This window comes from Scyliorhinus torazame, chromosome 24, assembly GCF_047496885.1.
Source record: "Scyliorhinus torazame isolate Kashiwa2021f chromosome 24, sScyTor2.1, whole genome shotgun sequence".
In the NCBI taxonomy this organism is placed as follows: Eukaryota; Metazoa; Chordata; class Chondrichthyes; order Carcharhiniformes; family Scyliorhinidae; genus Scyliorhinus; species Scyliorhinus torazame.
Window position 1 is genome coordinate 41,535,146 of NC_092730.1, and position 20,280 is coordinate 41,555,425.

At 43.9% G+C, this 20,280-nt stretch overlaps 3 non-coding genes across 3 annotated transcripts; 1 reads left to right on the top strand and 2 right to left on the bottom strand.

Moving 5' to 3' along the window:
- Positions 1-4,110: 4,110 nt before the first annotated feature.
- Positions 4,111-4,192, bottom strand: trnas-gcu (transfer RNA serine (anticodon GCU)). Its single transcript has one exon. It is a non-coding gene; the product is annotated as a tRNA-Ser (tRNA).
- Positions 4,193-12,970: 8,778 nt separating this feature from the next.
- trnas-uga (transfer RNA serine (anticodon UGA)) lies at positions 12,971-13,052 on the bottom strand. Its single transcript has one exon. It is a non-coding gene; the product is annotated as a tRNA-Ser (tRNA).
- Positions 13,053-13,750: 698 nt separating this feature from the next.
- On the top strand, positions 13,751-13,823 carry trnak-cuu (transfer RNA lysine (anticodon CUU)). Its single transcript has one exon. It is a non-coding gene; the product is annotated as a tRNA-Lys (tRNA).
- The last annotated feature ends 6,457 nt before the right edge of the window (positions 13,824-20,280 follow it).

Consider the following 20,280-nt stretch of genomic DNA (forward strand, 5'->3'; position numbering starts at 1 on the left):
TAAGTAAAAGCCATGTACACAACATCCACTGCTTCACCTTCATCCACATGCTTGGTCACCTCCTCAAATAATTCAATGAGACTTGTAAGGCAAGACCTACCCCTCACAAATCCGTGCTGACTATCCCTAATCAAGCAGTGTCTTTCCAGATGGTCAGAAATCCTATCCTTTCCATGACTTTGCCTACCACCGAAGTAAGACTAACTGGCCTGTAATTCCCAGGGTTATCCTTAGTCCCTTTTTTGAACAGTGGCACGACATTCGCCACTCTCCAATCCCCTGGTACCACCCCTGTTGACAGTGAGGACGAAAAGATCATTGCCAACGGCTCTGCAATTTCATCTCTTGCTTCCCATAGAATCCTTGGACATATCCCGTCAGGCCCGGAGGACTTGTCTATCCACAAGTTTTTCAAAATGCCCAACACATCTTCCTTCCTAACAAGTATTTCCTCGAGCTTACCAGTCTGTTTCACACTGTCCTCTCCAACAATATCGCCCCTCTCATTTGTAAATACAGAAGAAAAGTACTCGTTCAAGATCTCTCCTATCTCTTCAGATTCAATACACAACCTCCCGCTACTGTCCTTGATCGGACCTACCCTAGCTCTAGTCATTCTCATATTCCTCACATACGTGTAAAAGGCCTTGGGGTTTTCCTTGATCCTACCCGCCAAAGATTGTTCATGCCCTCTCTTTGCTCTCCTCATCCCTTTCTTCAGTTCCCTCCTGACTACCTTGTATCCCTCCAACGCCCTGTCTCAACCTTGTTTCCTCAGCCTTACATAAGTCTCCTTTTTCCTCTTAACAAGACATTCAACCTCTCTTGTCAACCATGGTTCCCTCAATCGACCATCTCTTCCCTGCCTGACAGGGACATACATATCAAGGACACGTAGTACCTGTTCCTTGAACAAGTTCCACATTTCACTTGTGTCCTTCCCTGACAGCCTATGTTCCCAACTTATGCACTTGAATTCTTGTTTGACAACATCGTATTTACCCTTCCCCCAATTGTAAAACTTGCCATGTTGTACGCACCTATCCCTCCCCATTACTAAAGTGAAAGTCACAGAATTGTGGTCACTATCTCCAAAATGCTCCCCCACTAACCAATCTCTCACTTGCTCTGGTTCATTACCAAGTACGAAATCCAATATTGCCCCTCCTCTGGTCGGACAATCTACATATTGTGTTAGAAAAGCTTCCTGGACACACTGCACAAACACCACCCCATCCAAACCGTTTGACCTAAAGAGTTTCCACAAAATGTTTGGGAAGTTGAAGTCACCCATGACTACTACCCTGTGACTTCTGCACCTTTCCAAAATCTGTTTCCCAATCTGTTCCTCCACATCTCTGCTACTATTGGGGGGCCTATAGAAAACTCCTAACAAGGTGACTGCTCCTTTCCTATTTCTGACTTCAACCCATGCTACCTCAGTAGGCTGATACTCCTCGAACTGCCTTTCTGCAGCTGTTATACTATCTCTAATTAAAAATGCCACCCCCACCCCCACCTCTTTTACAACCCTCCCTAATCTTATTGAAACATCTATAACCAGGGACCTCCAACAACCATTTACGCCCCTCTTCTATCCAAGTTTCTGTGATGGCCACCACATCGTAGTCCCTAGTACCGATCCATGCCATAAGTTCACCCACCTTATTCCTGATGCTTCTTGCGTTGAAGTATACACACTTCAACCCATCTCCGTGCCTGCAAGTACTCTCCTTTGTCAGTGTTCCCTTCCCCACTGCCTCATTACACGCTTTGGCGTCCTGAATATCGGCTACCTTAGTTGCTGGACTACAAATCCGGTTGTCATTCCCCTGCCAAATTAGTTTAAACCCTCCCGAAGAGTACTAGAAAATCTCCCTCCCAGGATATTAGTGCCCCTCTGGTTCAGATGCAACCCGTCCTGCTTGTACCGGTCCCACCTTCCCCAGAATGCGCTCCAATTATCCAAATACCTGAAGCCCTCCCTCCTACACCATTCCTGCAGCCACGTGTTCAGCTGCACCCTCTCCCTGTTCCTAGCCTCGCTATCACGTGGCACCGGTAACAAACCAGAGATGACAACTCTGTCTGTCCTGGCTTTTAACTTCCACCCTAACTCCCTAAACTCATTTATTGCCTCCACACCCCTTTTCCTACCTATGTCGTTGGTATCAATGTGCACCAGGACTTCTGGCTGCTCCCCCTCCCCCTTAAGGATCCTGAAGACACGATCCGAGACATCCCTGGCCCTGGTACCCGGGAGGCAACATACCTTCCGGGAGTCTCGCTCGCGACCACAGAATCTCCTATCTATTCCCCTAACCATTGAATGTCCTACAACTATTGCTTTTCTATTCTCCCCCTTCCCTTCTGAGCCCCAGAGCCAGACTCAGTGCCAGAGACTTGGCCGCTAGGGCCTTCCCCCGGTTGGTCATCCCCGCCAACAGCGTCCAAAACGGTATACTTGTTTTGAAGGGGAACGGCCACGAGGGATCCCTGCACTGTCTGCCTTTTTTTTCTTTCCCCTGAACATAACCCAGCTATTCTTGTCCCGTACATTGGGTGTGGTTACCTCCATGTAACTCTTCTCTATCACCCCCTCTGCCTCTCGGATGATCCGAAGTTCATCCAGCTTCAGCTCCAGTTCCCTAACACGGTCTTTGAGGAGCTGGAGTTGGGTGCACTTCCCGCAGGTATAGTCAGCAGGGACACCGGTGGTATCTCTCACCACCCACATCCTACAGGAGGAGCATGCAACTGGCCTAGCCTCCATCCCCTCTTACCTTACAGAATATAGCTGCCCTGTGGACCAACTGGATCTCCGCCCTCCGACTCCCAGTCAGCTGCACTCTCTGTAAACTCCTGGCTCTCTTCTAACTCTTTGTGGAAATGTAGGAAAGAAAATGAAAGGAGCACCTTACTCCCTCCTCACCTAACTCCCTCAGTCACCAAACTCTCACTCTAGCACTCAAATGCACCAAATTCAGCACTCACTCAGTCACCAAACTCTCACTATAGCACTCAGATGCACCAAATTCAGCACTCAGTGCAAACAAAGTCTGCACTGTAGGGGATCACTTTTTGATTCTGTGGAATTCGCTACCCCAGAGTGCGGTGGATGCAGGTACAGTGAATAAATTTAAGGAGGAGGTAGAGAGATTTTTGTTGGTATTGAGTGGAAGGGTTATGGAGAACGGATGGAGTTGAGGCCAGTATGGGATCAGCCAAGATCTCATGGATGGTGTTAGGCTCAGGAGGCTAAATTGCCTTCTCCCGCTCCTAGATGATGTGTTATAGTAAGGACGTATTCTAACTGAGATCAATCGCCCTCTTCATCTGTAACATTGTAGGTAACAGATGAGGAACACATCAACCGTGATAGAATGGCGGGGCAGACTCAATGGGTCTAATGGCTTAATTCTGCTCCTATATTTTATGAACTTATCTTTTGCGCGACTTCGTGAGTTTCAAACTGAGGGGAAGGAACATTTTCCAACTCAGAATTTATGCGCAATTAGGGCAGGGAGTGAAAAGTAACTTTCTCAGCTTTTTATTATTTGGTTTCACCATGGACAGTGTTCGACTATTCACCGCCCGCCAAGCCCTGAAACAAAAGCTAAAACTCACAGCCTTTTTTCTATATCCTCATGAAGTGGACGAAACAGAGATACAACAGACACGTTACAGACAAGAATGGGATTTGATTCCACGTGTGCAGAGTACAATGGATTATTGTGCCTGACCTTAACCACGTGGTACAACCCCTTTACTTCATGTAACTTTAATATCTGATCTTGTCACAGATAAGTAGCCGAAGCACCCCACCAATGTACAATCAGGAGGACGTTCATCCACGAGAGGTGGCAGAAGGTAATAATGGGAGAAGTGAACCCGGTAACCTCGACTGCACAGTGGGTAGCCGAAGAAGAATTGGTGGCAATGTGGGGTTAAGCCCCAAACACGTCTGCCTCCGTTCGTGCCTCCGTTCGTCCCTCCTCTAACCCAACTCGATGCAAGTGGCCTGACAACTTGGAATATTTTGTCACATCAGTGATTGCAGATCCATCGTGTAAAATGAATCCCACTTCCGAGAAACAACGGGCGAAAAATCGACGAGGATGGGATTCGAACCCACGTGTGCAGAACACAATGGATTAGCAGTCCATCGCCTTAACCACTCGGCCACCTCGTCGCACAAATTTTTGTGTCAATACGTCTTAATTCGTTTTGCACCCATGAACTGATGGAAATTATTTGCCTCTTTCTCTTCAACCAGGTGTTCAACAGGGGTAAATGGAGCGATGGTGGTATAGTGGTGAGCATCACTGCTTTTGAGACCGTTGACTCCGGTTCGATTCCCGGCCATCGCAGTAATAGTTGAATCGGATGTTTTTGCGCGACATCCTGAGTTTCAAATTGAGGAAGACTGGTCAACTGTTTCTCATTCAGAATTTATACGGATTATCTAAGTGAGGTGTTTAAGATGCGAAAAAGTGTAGATATTGTAGGCGTGGTGTTGATGTTACCTGTTGTGGGTCAGTCTAAAACGAGAGGTCATCATCTTAGAATATGAGGCTGCAAATTTACAAAAGATTTAAAGAAAAACTACTTCTCCCAAAGGGTTTTAATTCTGTGGAATTCACTTCCTGAGAGTGTGGTGGATGCAGGGACAGTGAGAAAGTTAAGGAGGACTTAGAGAGACTTTTATTGGTAATGAGTTGAAGGGTTCTGGAGAACGGGCAGGACGGTGGCGTTGAGGCCATTATGTTTGATCAGGCAAGATCACATGGAAGGTTTTACGCCCAAGAGGCTAAATTGCATATCCCAGCTCCAATGTTATGTGTTCTCGGGAGGAGGTGTTCTGGCTGATATCTCAATCGATCTCTTGTTCCGTAACATTTCAGGTAGCAGATGATGAACACTTCAGTCATGATCGAATGGCGGGCAGACTCGATGGGTCGAATGGCGTAACACTGCTCACATATCTGAAGAATCTATCGTTTGCGCGGCTTCATGACTTTCTAACTGAGGGAAAGAAATTGTTTCCAACTCAGAATTTGTGCGCAATTATGGGGGGAAGTGAATTAAGTAACTTTCTCGTCATTTTCTAAAGTGGTTTCAATATGGAAAGTGTTCGATTATTCACAACCCCAAGTCCCAAACACTAAAAATCACAGCATTTTTCCGTCACCCTCATGAAGTGGATCAAACAGAGACACAACAGGTACGTTACAGACGAGGATTGGATTCGAACTCAAGTGCGCAGAGCACAAAGGTTTCTTGTTCATCCCCTTAACCACGTGGTACAACTCCTTACTTCATGGAACTTTAATGTCTGACCTTCTCACAGACAAGTGACCGAAGCAACCCTCCAGTGCACAAACAGGAGGATGTTCATCCAGGAGAGGTGGCAGAAGGTAATTATGGGAGAAGTCAACCCGGTATCCTCGACTGTACTGTGGATAGCCGAAGAAGAACTGGTGTCAAATAGAGGTTAAGCCCCAAACCCGTCTGCCTTCGTTCCTCCGTCCTCTAACCCAACTCGCTGCAATCTGGCCTGACAACTTGGAATAGATTGTCACATCAGTGATTGCAGATCCATCTAGGAAAAATAAGGCCCACGTCCGAGAAAAGTCGATTTAAAATCAACGAGAATGGAATTCGAACACATGTATGTAGAGTACAATGGATTAGTAGTCCATCGCCTTAACCACTCGGCCACCTCGTCCCACAACTGCACATGTCAACAGGTTTTAATTCGTTTTGCATCCATGAACTGATGGAATGTATCTGCTTCCTTCTATTCACCTGGTGTTCAAAATTGGAAATGCAGCGATGGTGGGAGAGTGGTGAGCAAAGTTTTCTTCCAAGCAGTTGTTCCAGTTCGATTCCCGGTCATCGATCTAATAGTTGAATCGGATGTTATTGTGCGACATCGTGAGTTTTAAACTGAGGAAGACTGGTCCACAGTTTCTCACTCAGAATGTATGCGTAATTATCTAATTGAGATGTTCAAGGTACCAAAGGTATGTAAAAAGTTGACGTGGAGCTGTTGCTTCCTCTTGTGGGGCATTCTAAAACGAGAGGTCATGCTCTTAGAATAACAGATAGCAATTTTAAAAAAGAATTGAGGAAAAACTACTTATCCCAAAGGGTTTATGATTCCGTGGAATTCGGTACCCCAGATTGCGTTGGATGGAGGGAGAGTGAGTAAGTTTAAGGAGGAGGTAGAGAGATTTTATTGGTAAGGAGTTCAAGGGATACGGAGAACGGGAAGACGGTGGAGTTGAGGCCAGGCTGGGATCAGCCAACATCACATGGAAGGTGTTCGGCTCAGGAGGCTAAATTGCCTACCCCCGCTCCGAGGTCATGCGTTCTAGGGTGAAAGTGTTCCTGCTGATAACGCAATCGACCTCTTCGTCTGTAACATTGTAGGTCGCAGATGGGGAATATATCAGCCATAATAGAATGGCTGGGCAGACTCGATGGGTCTAATGGCTGAAGTCTGCTTCTTTATTTTATGAACTTACTTTTTGCGCGACTTTGTGAGTTTCAAACTGAGAGGACGGAACTGTTTCTAACTCAGAATTTATACGCAATAAGGTCAGGGAGTGAAATAAGTAGCTTTCTAACCTTTTTATAATGTGGTTTCAACATGGACAGTGTTCGTCGAATTCACCACCCGCCAAGCCCGTGAACCAAAGCAAAAAATCACAGCATTTGTACTTCATGCTCATGAAGTGGACCAAACAGAGACACAACAGACACATTACAGACGAGGATGGGATTTGAATCCACGTGTGCAGAGTACAATGGATTATTGTGCGTCTCCTTAACCACATGATACAACTCATTTACTTCAATGGAATTTTAATATGCGATCTTATTACAGGCAAGTAGCCAAAGAACCCCACCAGTCTACAAACAGGATGAGGTTCATCCTGGAGAGGTGGGTGAGGAGAATTATGGGAGACGTCATCCCGGTAACCTCAACTGTACTGTGGGTAGCCGAAGAACTCGTGTCACGGTGCGGTTCCATTGACAACGTATCCAGAGGCACATATAGTGACGAAGACTGACAGGTTCAGAATGTCTCTTACACTATCACACATTACCCGAGAGTGACAGGAATCCCCCATTTACAAACGGGACCAGAGAAGGGCAGAGAGAATGCACGTCACTCCCACATACAACATGTTGACGGATTCAACACAACCAAAATATAAGAAAAGATCATCACCACATATTATCTTCTTCGAAATCCCGCCGTACCAACTTTAATATAATAAAAACAATTTTTATCAGTTGTGTCTCACTCTAATCTGTGAACTTCGCTCTACCACAGTGTGTTGACATCTACTGGCCACGACACAGAACCGCAACAGAGCGCGGGAGATTCACATGAACTGTCGGTGATAGAATGTGATCGGGTGGACGGAGAGGTGTTAGAAGTATGTAAAATTTAAACAATCTATATTCATGCATTTCCCAATGGAATTGGTGGAATTTGGAAGTGTTTATCTTGAGGATCAATTGAGCAGAGACTTTAAAGCATTTTATCTGTGGTTCCCTCTGTGTGAGCTATGCAACATTGTACTGTGTCATGCTGTCTCCTTCATTCCTGGGACGAGACTGCAAGAAGGATTCTGAAAGGTATTTGCTGCAAAGCAAACAGGAACGTGCGTGATGTTTACTTTTGCTGTGAGGTAGAATGTAAATAGCAGAGAATAGCCTCGATTCCTCGACCTCGGGCTAATGGCCCAGCACGCTTCCGCTGCGGCACTCTGCTCCTTAAACCAGGAGCTACAACATTACTGCCTGGCTGTAGCCACACATCTATTCACTTCCACATTTGTTCTTTCAACAAGAATACACGTTTGAGCACACTGATTCTGGTCAGCATAGTTCAGATAATTTACTTTCGTGCTGAACGGTTGTTCTGTGAAGGGGATGTGATTTATTCTGTGACGTTGTTCTGATGAGAAACTGGGGAATGACTGGAATCATCTTCATAGAAGGAAGTTCGGGACGGCAGTTTCACCTCTCTGGGAACATTGATCACGCTCTTACGCTTTGCTTCAAGTCCGACCCCAGAGAAGACAACTACGAGCAAAGTGGCGCAGCGGACGTGTGCTGGATCCCTAACCCAGAGGTCGATGGATCTAAACCAGCCTCTGCTATTTATATTCTCACTCACACGAAACGGAAACAAGTTGCTATATGTCAGCAGCACATCTGCCTTTTTCTTTATTAGTATCAAAGTTTTGCTTTCAGTTTCATCCGCTCTTTGGCACCGGTTCTTCAGCTACCCACAGTACAGTCGAGGAGACTAAGTTGAGTTCTCCCAGAACATTCTTCTGGCTCCTCAAGTGGATGAACGTTCACCTGATTGGACACTGGAGGGGTTCTTCGGCTACTTGTCCGTGAAAGCAGTACCGGAAGCAGCTGTGGAGAGAGATTGCAGTCGCCAGAATGCAACTCTCCATTTGTACACTTCACGTCGCTCAGATCTTAGACTCTCAATAGCTTCGTGTGAGGAAGAGGTAGAGCGGGAATTCGGTTCTTGTTGATTGGAGCAAACTGTTCAATGCAGCGATGAGAAGCTCCTTCACCCCCAGCGGGTTGGATAAGGATGGCACTCAGATAAGGGCTCTGGCTAGGGATTAAAAGTAGGGAAAGCATCTATTGTTTGAAATGAAATGACGATGAAGATAGAATTTATGTCGATTTGCGAGTGGATCTTAGTTTGGACGACAGCCGAGTGGTCTAAGTTGCTGCGTTGAGATCGAAATCTCTACAAGAGGCGTGGGTTCGACTCCCACAACTGATATTGCCTTTTTTCTCCATGAGGTTAAATTTCTCCAGCAAGATTTTCAACATCAGGAAGATCCAATACCTCCCTTTCAGTGGAAAAGCGTTGGTCTCAGGACATGAGATTCTTGTTTAAATACGCACAGCAAGACCACACAGGCAAAAGCGCAGTTAATGCCTCGATAATCTGCTTCAGTGACTCTGGTTGAGGAATTAATATTGAGCACAGGACTCCGGGTAAAATTCGTCTTATCTTCTTGTAAATAGTCTGGCTGGTTGGAGTGATTACATCCGTCTGAGAGGGGAAGTTGGAAACTCGGTTTCTATTGTGATTTACTGCTGGATAAAACTTTATTTCCTTATTGGCCCCCTGTGAGGTATTACTGGATATCGTTATTTCTCTATATTGCCCCTCTGTTGGGTACTATTGGATAACGTTTCCAGTCCAGCTTTGACAAATGGTCACCTGGACTCGAAACGTTTGCTCTTTCCTCTCCCTACAGATGCTGTCAGATCTGCTGAGACTTTAAGGCATTTTCTCTGTGGTTCCCTATGTGTGAGCTTTACAATGTTGTACTGCGTCATGCTGTCTCCTTCATTCTTGGGACTAATGTCGGGATGAGACTGCAAGAATGTTTATGATAGGTATTTGCTGCAAAGCAAACAGGAACGTGTGTTATGTTTTCTTTTTGTGTCAGGGAGAATGTAAATAGCAGAGAACTACCTCGATTCCTCGACCTCGGGCTAATGGCCCAGCACGCTTCCGCTGCGGCACTCTGCTCCTTAAACCAGGAGCTACGATTTTACTGCCCTGCGGTAGCCACACAGCTATTCACTTCCTCATTTTTTTTCTTTCAACTAGAACACACGTTTGAGCACAGTAATTCTGGTCAGCATATTTCAGATAATTTACTTGCGTTCTGAATGTTGTTCTGTGAAGGTGATGTGATTTCTTGTGTGACGTTGTTCTGATGATAAAGTGGGGAGTGACTGGAATCACCTTCATAGAATGAAGTTCGGGGCGGCAGTTTCACCTCTCTGGGAACATTGATCACGCTGTTATTGATTTCTTCAAACATTGCCTCAAGTCCGACCCCGGACAGAGTCAACCACGAGCAGCGTGGAGCAGCGGCCCATAACCCAGTGGTCGATGGATCGAAACCACTCTCTGCTATATATATTCTCAATCACACCAAACGAAAACAAGTCGCTATTTGTCAGCAGCACATCTACCTTTTTCTTTATTAGTATCAACGTTTTGCTTACAGTCTGATCCGCTCTTTGACACCTGTTCTTCAGCTACCCACAGTATAGTCGAGGTGACAAAGTTGACTTCTCCCAGAACACTCTTCTGGCGCCTCTCCTGGATGAACGTTCTCCTGTTTGGAAAAAGGAGGGATTCTTCGGCTACTTGTCTGTGAAAGCAGCACCGGGAGCAGCTGTGGAGAGAGAATGCAGTCGTCAGGATGCAACTCTCCAATTGGATACTTCACGTCGCTCAGATCTTAGGCTTTCAATATCTTCGAGTGAGGAACAGGTAGAGCGGGAATTCGTTCCTGGTTGATTGGAGCAAACTGATCAATGCAGCAATGAGGAGCTCCTTAACCCTCAGCGGCCTGGACAAGGATGACACTCAGATACAGGACTCTGGCTGGTGTTCAAAAGGAGGATAAGCATATCTTGTTTGAAATGGAATGACGATGAAGATAGAATTTGAGTCGATGTGTGCACGGATCTTAGTTTCGGCGACAACGCATCAGGGTGACCGAGCGGTCAAAGGTTCAGGTCGCAGTCTCTTCTGGAAGCGTGGGTGCGAATCCCACTCCTGATATTGACCTTTCCCACACGAGGTTAATTTTCTCCAGCGAGATTTTCAACCTCACGAATGTCCAATACCTTCCTTTCAATGGAAAAGCGTTGGTCTCAGGACATGAGATTCCCGCTTAAATACGCACAGCAAGACCACACAGGCAAAAGCGCAGTTAATGACTCGATAATCTGCTTCAGTGACTTTGGTTGAGGAATTAATATTGATCCCAGGACTCCGGGTAAAATTCGTCTTCTCTTGGAAATAGTCAGGCAGGTTCGATTGTTCACATCCGCCCGAGAGGGGAAGATGGGAACTTAGTTTCTATTGTGATTTATCGCTCGATAAAGCTTTAGTTCCTTATATGCCCCATGTGAGTTATTAGTGGATATCGTTATATATCTATATTGCCCCTTTGTGGGGTACTACTGGATATCGTATCCGGTCCAGCTTTGACAAAGTGTCATCTGGACTCGAAACGTTAACTCTTTTCTCTCCCTACAGATCTGGTCAGTCTTGCTGAGACTTTAAAGCATTTTCTCTGTGGTTCCCTCTGTGTGAGCTTTACAATGTTGTAATGTGTCACGCTGTCTGCTTTATCCTGGGTTTAATGTCGGGATGAGACTGCAAGAAAGTTTCTGATAGGTATTTGCTGCAAAGCAAACAGGAACGTGCGTTATTTTTACTTTTCGTGTCAGGGAGGATGTAAATAGCAGAGAATAGCCTCGATTCCTCGACCTCGGGCTAATGACCCAACACGCATCCGCTGCGGCACTCTGCTCCTTAAACCAGGAGCGACAACATTACTGCCCTGCGGTAGCCACACAGCTATTCACTTCCTCATTTTTTCTTTCAACAAGAACACACGTTTGAGCACACTGATTCTGGTCAGCATAGTTCAGATAATTTACTTTCGTGCTGAATGGTTATTCTGTGAAGGGGATGTGATTTCTTCTGTGACGTTGTTCTGATGGGAAAGTGGGGAGTGACTGGAATCACCTTCATAAAATGAAGTTCGGGGCGGCAGTTTCATCTCTCCGGGAACATTGATTACTCTGTTACTGATTTCTTCAAGCTTTGCCTGTATTTATAGAACGAATACACAAACAATGAAGCGGGAGAATGTATTAAATCAGAGATTGGATATTCTTGTAACCAATACGGCTGTAATGGGAATCCTTCATTTTCCGATAAATCGGGATGAACAGATCGCTCAGTCAGAAATCAGATATCTGGGGATTTAAATGTGATTACTACAGTGATAATATTAACCATGTTAATGTTATTTTGCTCCAATTGAAACGTATCACGAATACCTCGTTAACTTGTTGCACAACTTGTTTCAGCCAGGAGATGGCAGCAGTGCGCAATAGTTTCGGTCTCCTGATTGTGTCCACAGATCTCGATAGGAATGGAGCTGCTGCTTCCCGGGGAGCTGCCAAGCAAGAGGCACAGATACTGACCAACTGCACCCGCTCCAAATAGATTCCCCAAATTACTGAACAAAACAAAAACAAGCACAAATCATATTTTAAGAAACTATGACAGTGACTCTGAAAACAATACACCATCACCTCTGAAAGAATCGATTTGCTGGAACTAATTAAAGATGAACCGTTTCAATATCAGCCGTAATTCCTTACCAGTTCTCAGACAGGCACCGACTAGTTAGAAGTTTGCTTCACTTTTCAAGGTCTGGCTCAATAAAATCAATCACAGGCCCATGATCTGCTTTCCTCCTGTTCTCAGACACATCCACTTTGTACAAGGGCGCACTAACTGGTTTTCAGAGTCAGAGTCAGACTGCAGTCACTTCCTTCTCCCTCGATCCCTTTATCCCAGAACCACCTCACAACCAGGAATGGAACTTCTCACAGAGCCAAGAATGGAATAGTATGTCGATTCTTCCACTGATTCAGGACCGCCCATCGCCAGGATGTATTCGTCCAAAAGAGTTGGGATGAAATAGGGCTGTGTTTCACTGTATCCAATCAGTCCCCGGAGAAGCACAAAAACAGTGAGTGAGGGAGAGAGAAAGAAACAAAGAAACAGATAGAGAGATAAAATATGTTCCATTTCTAACACGATCTTTTTACCCAAAAAAACATTCAGCTGAATGAAACCGAACCACGTTTCCATTCGCTGCCGTTGCTGCTTCTCCTTCCGAACGTTGCAGGAAACGTTATTATTTATTGATTGTTGTTTTGAGTGCGAGGTTTTTTACATTTCGTTCAGTTTCCAAAACAGATGCTGAACATCTGACTGACTCAAACCGTTCATTTACAAACATTCCAATTCATTCTCGAGTCAGTGGCTTGCGCGGGGAGTTCAGCAAACACTTCGAAACACAGTCGCTGCGAGCAGAGTTCGAACCAGCGTGGGGAAGCCCCACGGGATTTCAAGTCTAACGCCTTTACCACTCAGCCATCGCAGCTGTGTCTAGTGTGCCATTCATTAGTAATTTGGTCGATAGAATACATTCTAAAACCAGCCTGGAATCACTCCAGGAAGTTATTGCATTCAAACGATCAACGGGGCCCCGGTGTTTATGTGAGGAGGGGTTGAATCTTCGTGGAAAATGACCATTGGATTTGGAGAGAGGCCTTGAGAGACTCGAAAACCTCAGCTCCCTAAACGCACAATTCCACCGATTAAATAGATTGTGGAACAACATCAGTTACATTGGAAATATATTAGAAATTCAAATGGAACAGGACCACACTTTACAGTCTGGAAGAAAATTTAAATGATGAAATCTAGAAATTACAGCACAGAAGGAGGCCTCTGCAGGCCGAACGGTCACCTGATGACGCAACTAAAATGGTCACGTGTCGGGATTTCGGCAGTTCCCCGGATCGCGGTCAGAGCACAAGCCAGGAGGTGCTGCTCAATTATTAAGTCAGTTATTTTTTATTACATGTCATTGGTCGTCAGTCATTGAGAGACCAGCATTCCTACATGGTATCAGGAGTGGGCAGAACGTCTTCACCGTATCAACATGCTTGTATCACAGAATCGTAGAATATCCAGCTCAGAAGGAGGCCATTCGGCCCAACAAGTCAGCACTGACCTTCCGAATGAGCACCGCAGCAACTCTCTTCAAGAAGAGGTTTAATAGACAGTGCACCAGCAGCCCGGCTAGCTCAGTCGGTAGAGCATGGGACTCTTAATCCCAGGGTCGTGGGTTCGAGCCCCACGTTGGGCGCTTTCTTGTTATTATCTGAAAATATTGATGCTGAATGAACTGTCTTCATAACAGGAACACAAGGTTATGTCCCTTGACTGGGAATCCAGAGGTCTCAAGGAACCTCGTGACAAAATTTAATAAATATGTAATTAAAATTTCGTCTCAGAAACGGCGCAGAAAGGTTCTGCTTCCGACGGATCTTACTTCCACAACTGGGAACACATTACACAACAGATAATGATTTGACACAACTACAGTGAAGATCTGTCACCGGCAGTGTCACGGTTCCATGGCAGAGAGCACGGCTACACAGCAGAGAGCTCAGTTACACAGCAAGATATAATGTTACAAACAAGGTCTCTCTGTGCGCAGCAGAAAACACATTTTCCTAAAAAAAAACAGTTTCTCCATCTCGGCACCTTTTCTGTGTGTCATTGTATGTGTGTCCTGATAGTCTCTTCCTGATTTTTTGTGTATCTTTCTCTGTCTGTTACAGCAGTCCTGCTGTTACGTATTAATCTCACTTTTCCCAAACAGTAATTGTGATTGATAGATAAAGAAACATTTCCAAACTGACATTCAGTACCAATGTCTGATAGAGACTGAAACCCACCCTCACATACAGTCCAGACATTGACTCATAATGAAGGAATCCTGCTCTCACAAACTATTGAGACTGAGGTGCAGAGTGTTCCCTCCACTCGCGAATACTACCTGTGATTTACAGAGACAGAACAGATCTCAGTCAGGTGAGTAGCAGAGTTTGATGGGTACAACATGTATTCCACAATCACCTTCTCTGCGCCAGATAATCAGATGCAGACGACATGCGGCGTCTGTGTTGGTTTAACAAGGGTTTTACCCAAGAACAGGAACAGATTTACACAATATCAGGGTATAAAACGTAGGAGCAGAAGTAGGCCATTCAGCCCATCGAATATGCTCCGCATTTCAATGAGATCATGCTTGATCTGATATATGACGTGTTATGGCCTTATACGGTGGCATATTATCACAGTGGTTACCTCACAGAGCCAGCGATCCGGGTTCAATTCCAGCTTTTGGTCACTGACTGTGTGGAGTTTGCACTTTCTCCCCGTGTCTGTGTGGGTTCCCTCCGGGTGCTGCGATTTCCTCGCACAGTCCAAATGTGTGCGGGTTAGGTGGAGTGTCCATGCTAAATTGCCCCTTAGTGTTCAGAAGATTGGGTGGTGTTACAGGGATGTGATGGGGACACAGAGGCTCTTTCAGAATATCGTTGCCGAGTCCATTGGAAGAATGGCCTCCTTTTACATTTTAATGATCTCATGATAACTTTCCCGGCATTTTATCTCTAGATTTCACGATGAACCTTTAAAACCAGCAATCCCACCAAGCCTCAGGTAGCGGTAACTCCTCAATGGTCGTTAATTTCCCGGCTGTCAGTCATTTGGCCAGTCTTGAGTGAAGTCACATCCTGCAAATGACATACATTGATCCAGTTCTAAAATAAATTAAGTCGCTTTCGTCCCTGATGACCATAGGCCCTTTGAGTCTAAGATCTGACTGGTGGTGATTTAACCTAAGGATCACCATACTTCAGGCGAGGATCAATAATAATAATACTAATAATCTCTTATTGTCACAAGTAGGCTTCAATCAAGTTACTGTGAAAAGCCCGGAGTCGCCACATTCCGGCGCCGGTTCGGGGAGGCTGGAACGGGAATTGTGAGATGGCGGGGTTTTCATGTTTCAAGTCGAGTATAACCGTGTGATCTCTATCTAATTAATTTGGTTTTGCTTCTGCTAATCTTGTCTCACAGTGAGGCAAACCTCACTGATTTGATAGACGAGTGATCGTTCTTCAGTCTTGTCATTGTCGGACCCGCTGAATATGGAGGCATATCCTGTGTGGCAGGATTAAGCTCCAACTCAAGCTATAAGTTTGTGGATGATACCACTGCGGTAGGTCGTATCGCAAACAATGACGAATCAGATGCAGGAGGTAGATAAATCACATGGTTGCATAGTTCACTGTCATGTGAGTGTACATTTAAGACATGTAAGTTTAAGCAATGCACATTTAAGAAAACAGTGATGTCAGAGAGTGGGTGGAGCTGGGCTTTAGGTCAGCCATTTTGCAGATTTTTACTTTCAGTTTAAAAAGCAGTTTGTGTGTGTCTGTGTGTTTCCAGAGAGGTGCAAGTTTGAAAAGAGATTGGGAGTGTCTTCGTTTGCAGGGTGCTGGATCTCTGACATAAAAGACTATCTCTGGATCATTTGGGTGATTTAAACTGATAATTGTAAAGCCTTCAACCTGATGTGATTCTGTTTAAAGGTGTTAAGTATCTTGGAAGTTTGAAGGAACATTTTAAGGAATTGTTTCTGTTGCGATATTTTCTGAGTTATCTTTGAAGTAAGGGGCGTTAAGAGATCGAATGTATTTAAGATGTTAAGTTGAGTTCATGGAATAAACAGTGCTTTGTGTTTAAAAGCCCACGAGTCCATAATTGTATAATAATAATACACCAAGGGAAAAAGCCGTGTGCCAGGAAAAGCAACAAATCCATTAAAGGGAGAGGTTGGTTGAACTCCATGATACATTTTGGGGTTCTGAAAACGCCTCACCCATAGAAATTGGGGGCCCGTCCGGGATAAAAGTCTATCTATTGGATTGGCTTTTGTGAACTTAAAGACAGTGAAGGATTGTTCCTTTTCCGGTGTGGTATTTTAGTTTACGTGGGGAGAGTGTTGTGAACAATGGTTCTTTCAGAGGCTCAGAAGTTTTTGTGGGTGGAGAATGTCACACGAAGTACTTTACGGGCAGAAACGAACAGCAGACTGTTAGATTTGGCAAGAACATTGCAGTTAACCTTACCTGACAAAATGCGAAAAGATGAAGTAATTATGGCGGTGGTTAAGCATTTAAATTTGCATGCGATAGAGTTTGACTCATTGGAAATGGCAAAAATTCAGTTGCAAATTAAACAAATGGAACATGAGAAAGAATGAAAGCGGCTTGAATATGAGAGGGAGAGAGAGGAAAAAGAAAGAGAAAGAGAGAGAGAGAGGAAAAAGAAAAGGAGAGAGCAGAAAGGCGAAAAGAAAGAATAGTCCTAGCAGAACAAAAAGAAAAAGAAATGGAAATACAGAGGAGGGAAAAAGATAAAGAGAGCGAGTTTGAACTTCAGAAAATGGCCATGAAACATGACAATCAGTTAACATTGGCAGACGTAAAGGGAAACGTACAGCTGGATGATAGTGATGAGGATAGTGTGAAAGCGCGTCATAGTCGAAGGCTTGGTGGGAAACTATTTAAATATGTCCAAGCACTGCCACGGTTTGACGAGAAGGAAGTGGAAGCCTTTTTCATTTCATTTCAGAAGGTAGCTAAACAAATGAAATGGCCACAGGACATGTGGGCGTTACTGATTCAAAAAAAGCTGGTAGGTAGAGATAGTGAAGTGTTTGCATCACGACCGGAGGTGGAATCTGGAACGTATGAGCAGGTGAAGAAACCCATCTTAAGTGCATCTGAGCGAGTGCCTGAAGCTTATAGACTAAGGTTTAGAAATTTAAGGAAAGAATTTGGTCAAACATACATGGAGTTTGAAAGGCTGAAACAGAGTAATTTTGATCGGTGGATAAGGGCTTTGAAAATAGACCAAATGTATTAAGTTCTCAGAAAATTATACTTTTGGAGGAGTTTAAAAATTCAATTCCTGATGTAGTGAGAACTCATGTGGAAGAACAGAAGGTTAGAGCTGCGAAATTAGTATCGGAAATGGCAGATGATTATGAATACGTTCATAAATCAAAGATTGTTTTCCGACATCAGTTTCAGCCGATGAGGGATAGAAACTGGGGACATGAGAAATACTCAAGTGGTAAAGGTAAAGGTGATATGATGGGAGACAATAAAGGGAGTGTACCTCTGATTAAAAAAGAAATCCAGGAGGGTGGAAAAGAAATGAAAAGTTTCAAATGTTTTCACTGTAATAAACTAGGCCATTAAAGTCACAGTGTTGGTGGTTGAAGACAAGCACTGAGAAGGGTGATGTGGTAAAACAGGATAAGACGGTGGGGTTTGTAAGAGTGGTAAAGGAAATCCCGAGGGACGCGAAGGAGGTGCAAACAATTGTACAGCCTGTTCAAGAAGTAATTGTTAAGAAGGTGCCAGATGTATTTAAAGAATTTACTTGTGTGGGTAGAATTTACTTATGTGTATCAAGAGGAGCAGGTGAAGAAGTCACAATGTTTTGAGATACAGTGGCTAGTCAATCTTTAATGGTAAAAATGAGGAATTATGTAGTTTGGGAAGAATGTTGCCAGAAAAGGTGGTGATATGTGGAATTCAGGGTGAGAGGAGTCGCGTTCCATTGTATAAGGTGAGGTTGGAAAGTCCAGTGAAGAATGGTGAAGAGGTAGTAGGAGTAATAGATAAACTATCTTGTCCAGGAATACAGTTTATCTTGGGTAATGATATACCTGCATCGCAGGTGGGAGTGATGCCTACTGTGGTTGATAAACCAGTGGAAAATCAGTCAACTGAAGTGTTGAAGGACGAATATCCTGGGATTTTTCCGGTTTGTGTAGGAACAAGGTCGCAAAGTTACAGGTTAAGACAAGAGGAGAAATCAAAGAGTAAAGGTGAAGTTGAAGTACAATTATCAGCAACAATTTTTGATCAGATGGTTGAAAAAGAACAAGAACAGGTGGAGGATAAGGCGGATATTTTTAGTTCAGGAATATTTGCGGAGTTATAACAGAAAGATGTAGAAATAAAACGGATATATCAGAAAGCATATACGGAAGAGGAATCTGAGAGTATACCAGTGTGTTATTACCGTAAACATGATGGCCTGATGAGAAAATGGAGACCTGTACATATGCAGGCGGATGAAAAGTGGGCAGAAGATCATCAAGTAGAATTGCCGGTAGGGTATAGAAAGGAGGTGTTGCGAGTTGCACATGAGGTAACAGTGGGAGGTCATTTGGGAATAAGGAAAACACAAGCTAAAATCCAGAATTGTTTTACTCGCCTGGAATACATAAAGATGTAGTTAAATTTTATAAATCATGTCGCACATGTCAAGTGATAGAGAAACCTCAAGCAATGATAAAACCAGCGCCCTTAATACCCATTCCAGCATTTAAGGAACCTTTTACAAGGGTCCTAAACGATTGTGTAGGACCGCTTTCTAAAACAAAAAGTGGGAATCAATATCGTTTGACTGTAATGGATGTGTCTAATAGGTTTCCAGAGGCCATTCCAGTACGTAATATTACAGCTAAAAGGATTGTGGAGGAGTTACTTCATTTCTTTACTAGCTATGGACTACCACCAGAAATTCAATCTGATCAAGGAACTAATTTTACTTCAAAGTTATTCAAAGAAGTTATGGATAGCTTAGGAATAAAACAATTTAAATCAACTGCGTCAAATCCAGAATCGCAGGGAGCGTCAGAAAGTTTGCATCAGACATTAAAGCCAATGTTGCGGCCGTATTGTCAAGATTAACCAGAGGATTGGGATAAATGAATCCCATTCGTATTGTTTGCAATTAGGGATGCACCTAATGAGTCTACCAAATTTACTCCTTTAGTCCGCCTAAATTGATTAAGGAAAAATTGGTGGGTGCGAAATCGGAAATTACACTATTGGATTACGTGTCAAATTTTAGGAAACGATTAAATAGAGCAGGTGAATTGGCTAGACAACATTTGAAAGTTGTACAAAATGGAATGAAATGGGTAGCGGACAAGAAATCCAAAGTTCGTAGTTTTGCCAGTGGGGATAAAGTTGGTACCAGTGGTAGGGGAACCTTTAAAAGCTAGGTTTTGTGGACAGTATCAGATTGAAAGGAAATTAAATGAGGTGAATTAAGTGGTAAAAACACCAGATAGAAGGAAGACTCACCGAGTGTGTCATGTGAATATGCTTAAAAGGTACTTTTTGAAAGGGAAGGAGAGAAAAAGGAGGGTTTAATGATTCTAACTCAAAGTGACGAACCAAATCCAGATGACTGTGAATTTGACATCCTCAAATTAAATTGGATAATGAGGATGTTCTTAAAATTTGGTATGAATTGTTAAGTTACCTTCCAGAGGAAAAACGAACTGACCAGAAAGAGTTATTGAAATCACATGGGCAAATTTGTAGTGATAAATTGGGTAGTATTAATATGGCTATACATGTTTTAGATGTAGGAAATGCTGTTCCTATCAAACAATATTCATATAGACTTAATCCTTTAAAATTGGCACAGGTTAACAGAGAGATTGAGGGTTTGCTGAAGAATGGCATAATTGAAGTGGGTAGCAGCCAATGGAGCTCACCCATTGTGATGGTACCGAAACCAGACGGTACCCAACGGTTGTATGTGGACTATAGAAAGGTGAATGCAGTTACAAGAACTGACTCTCACCCTATCCCACGTTTGAATGATTGCATTGAGAAAGTAGGACAATCTGCTTTTATTTCCAACTTCCTGAT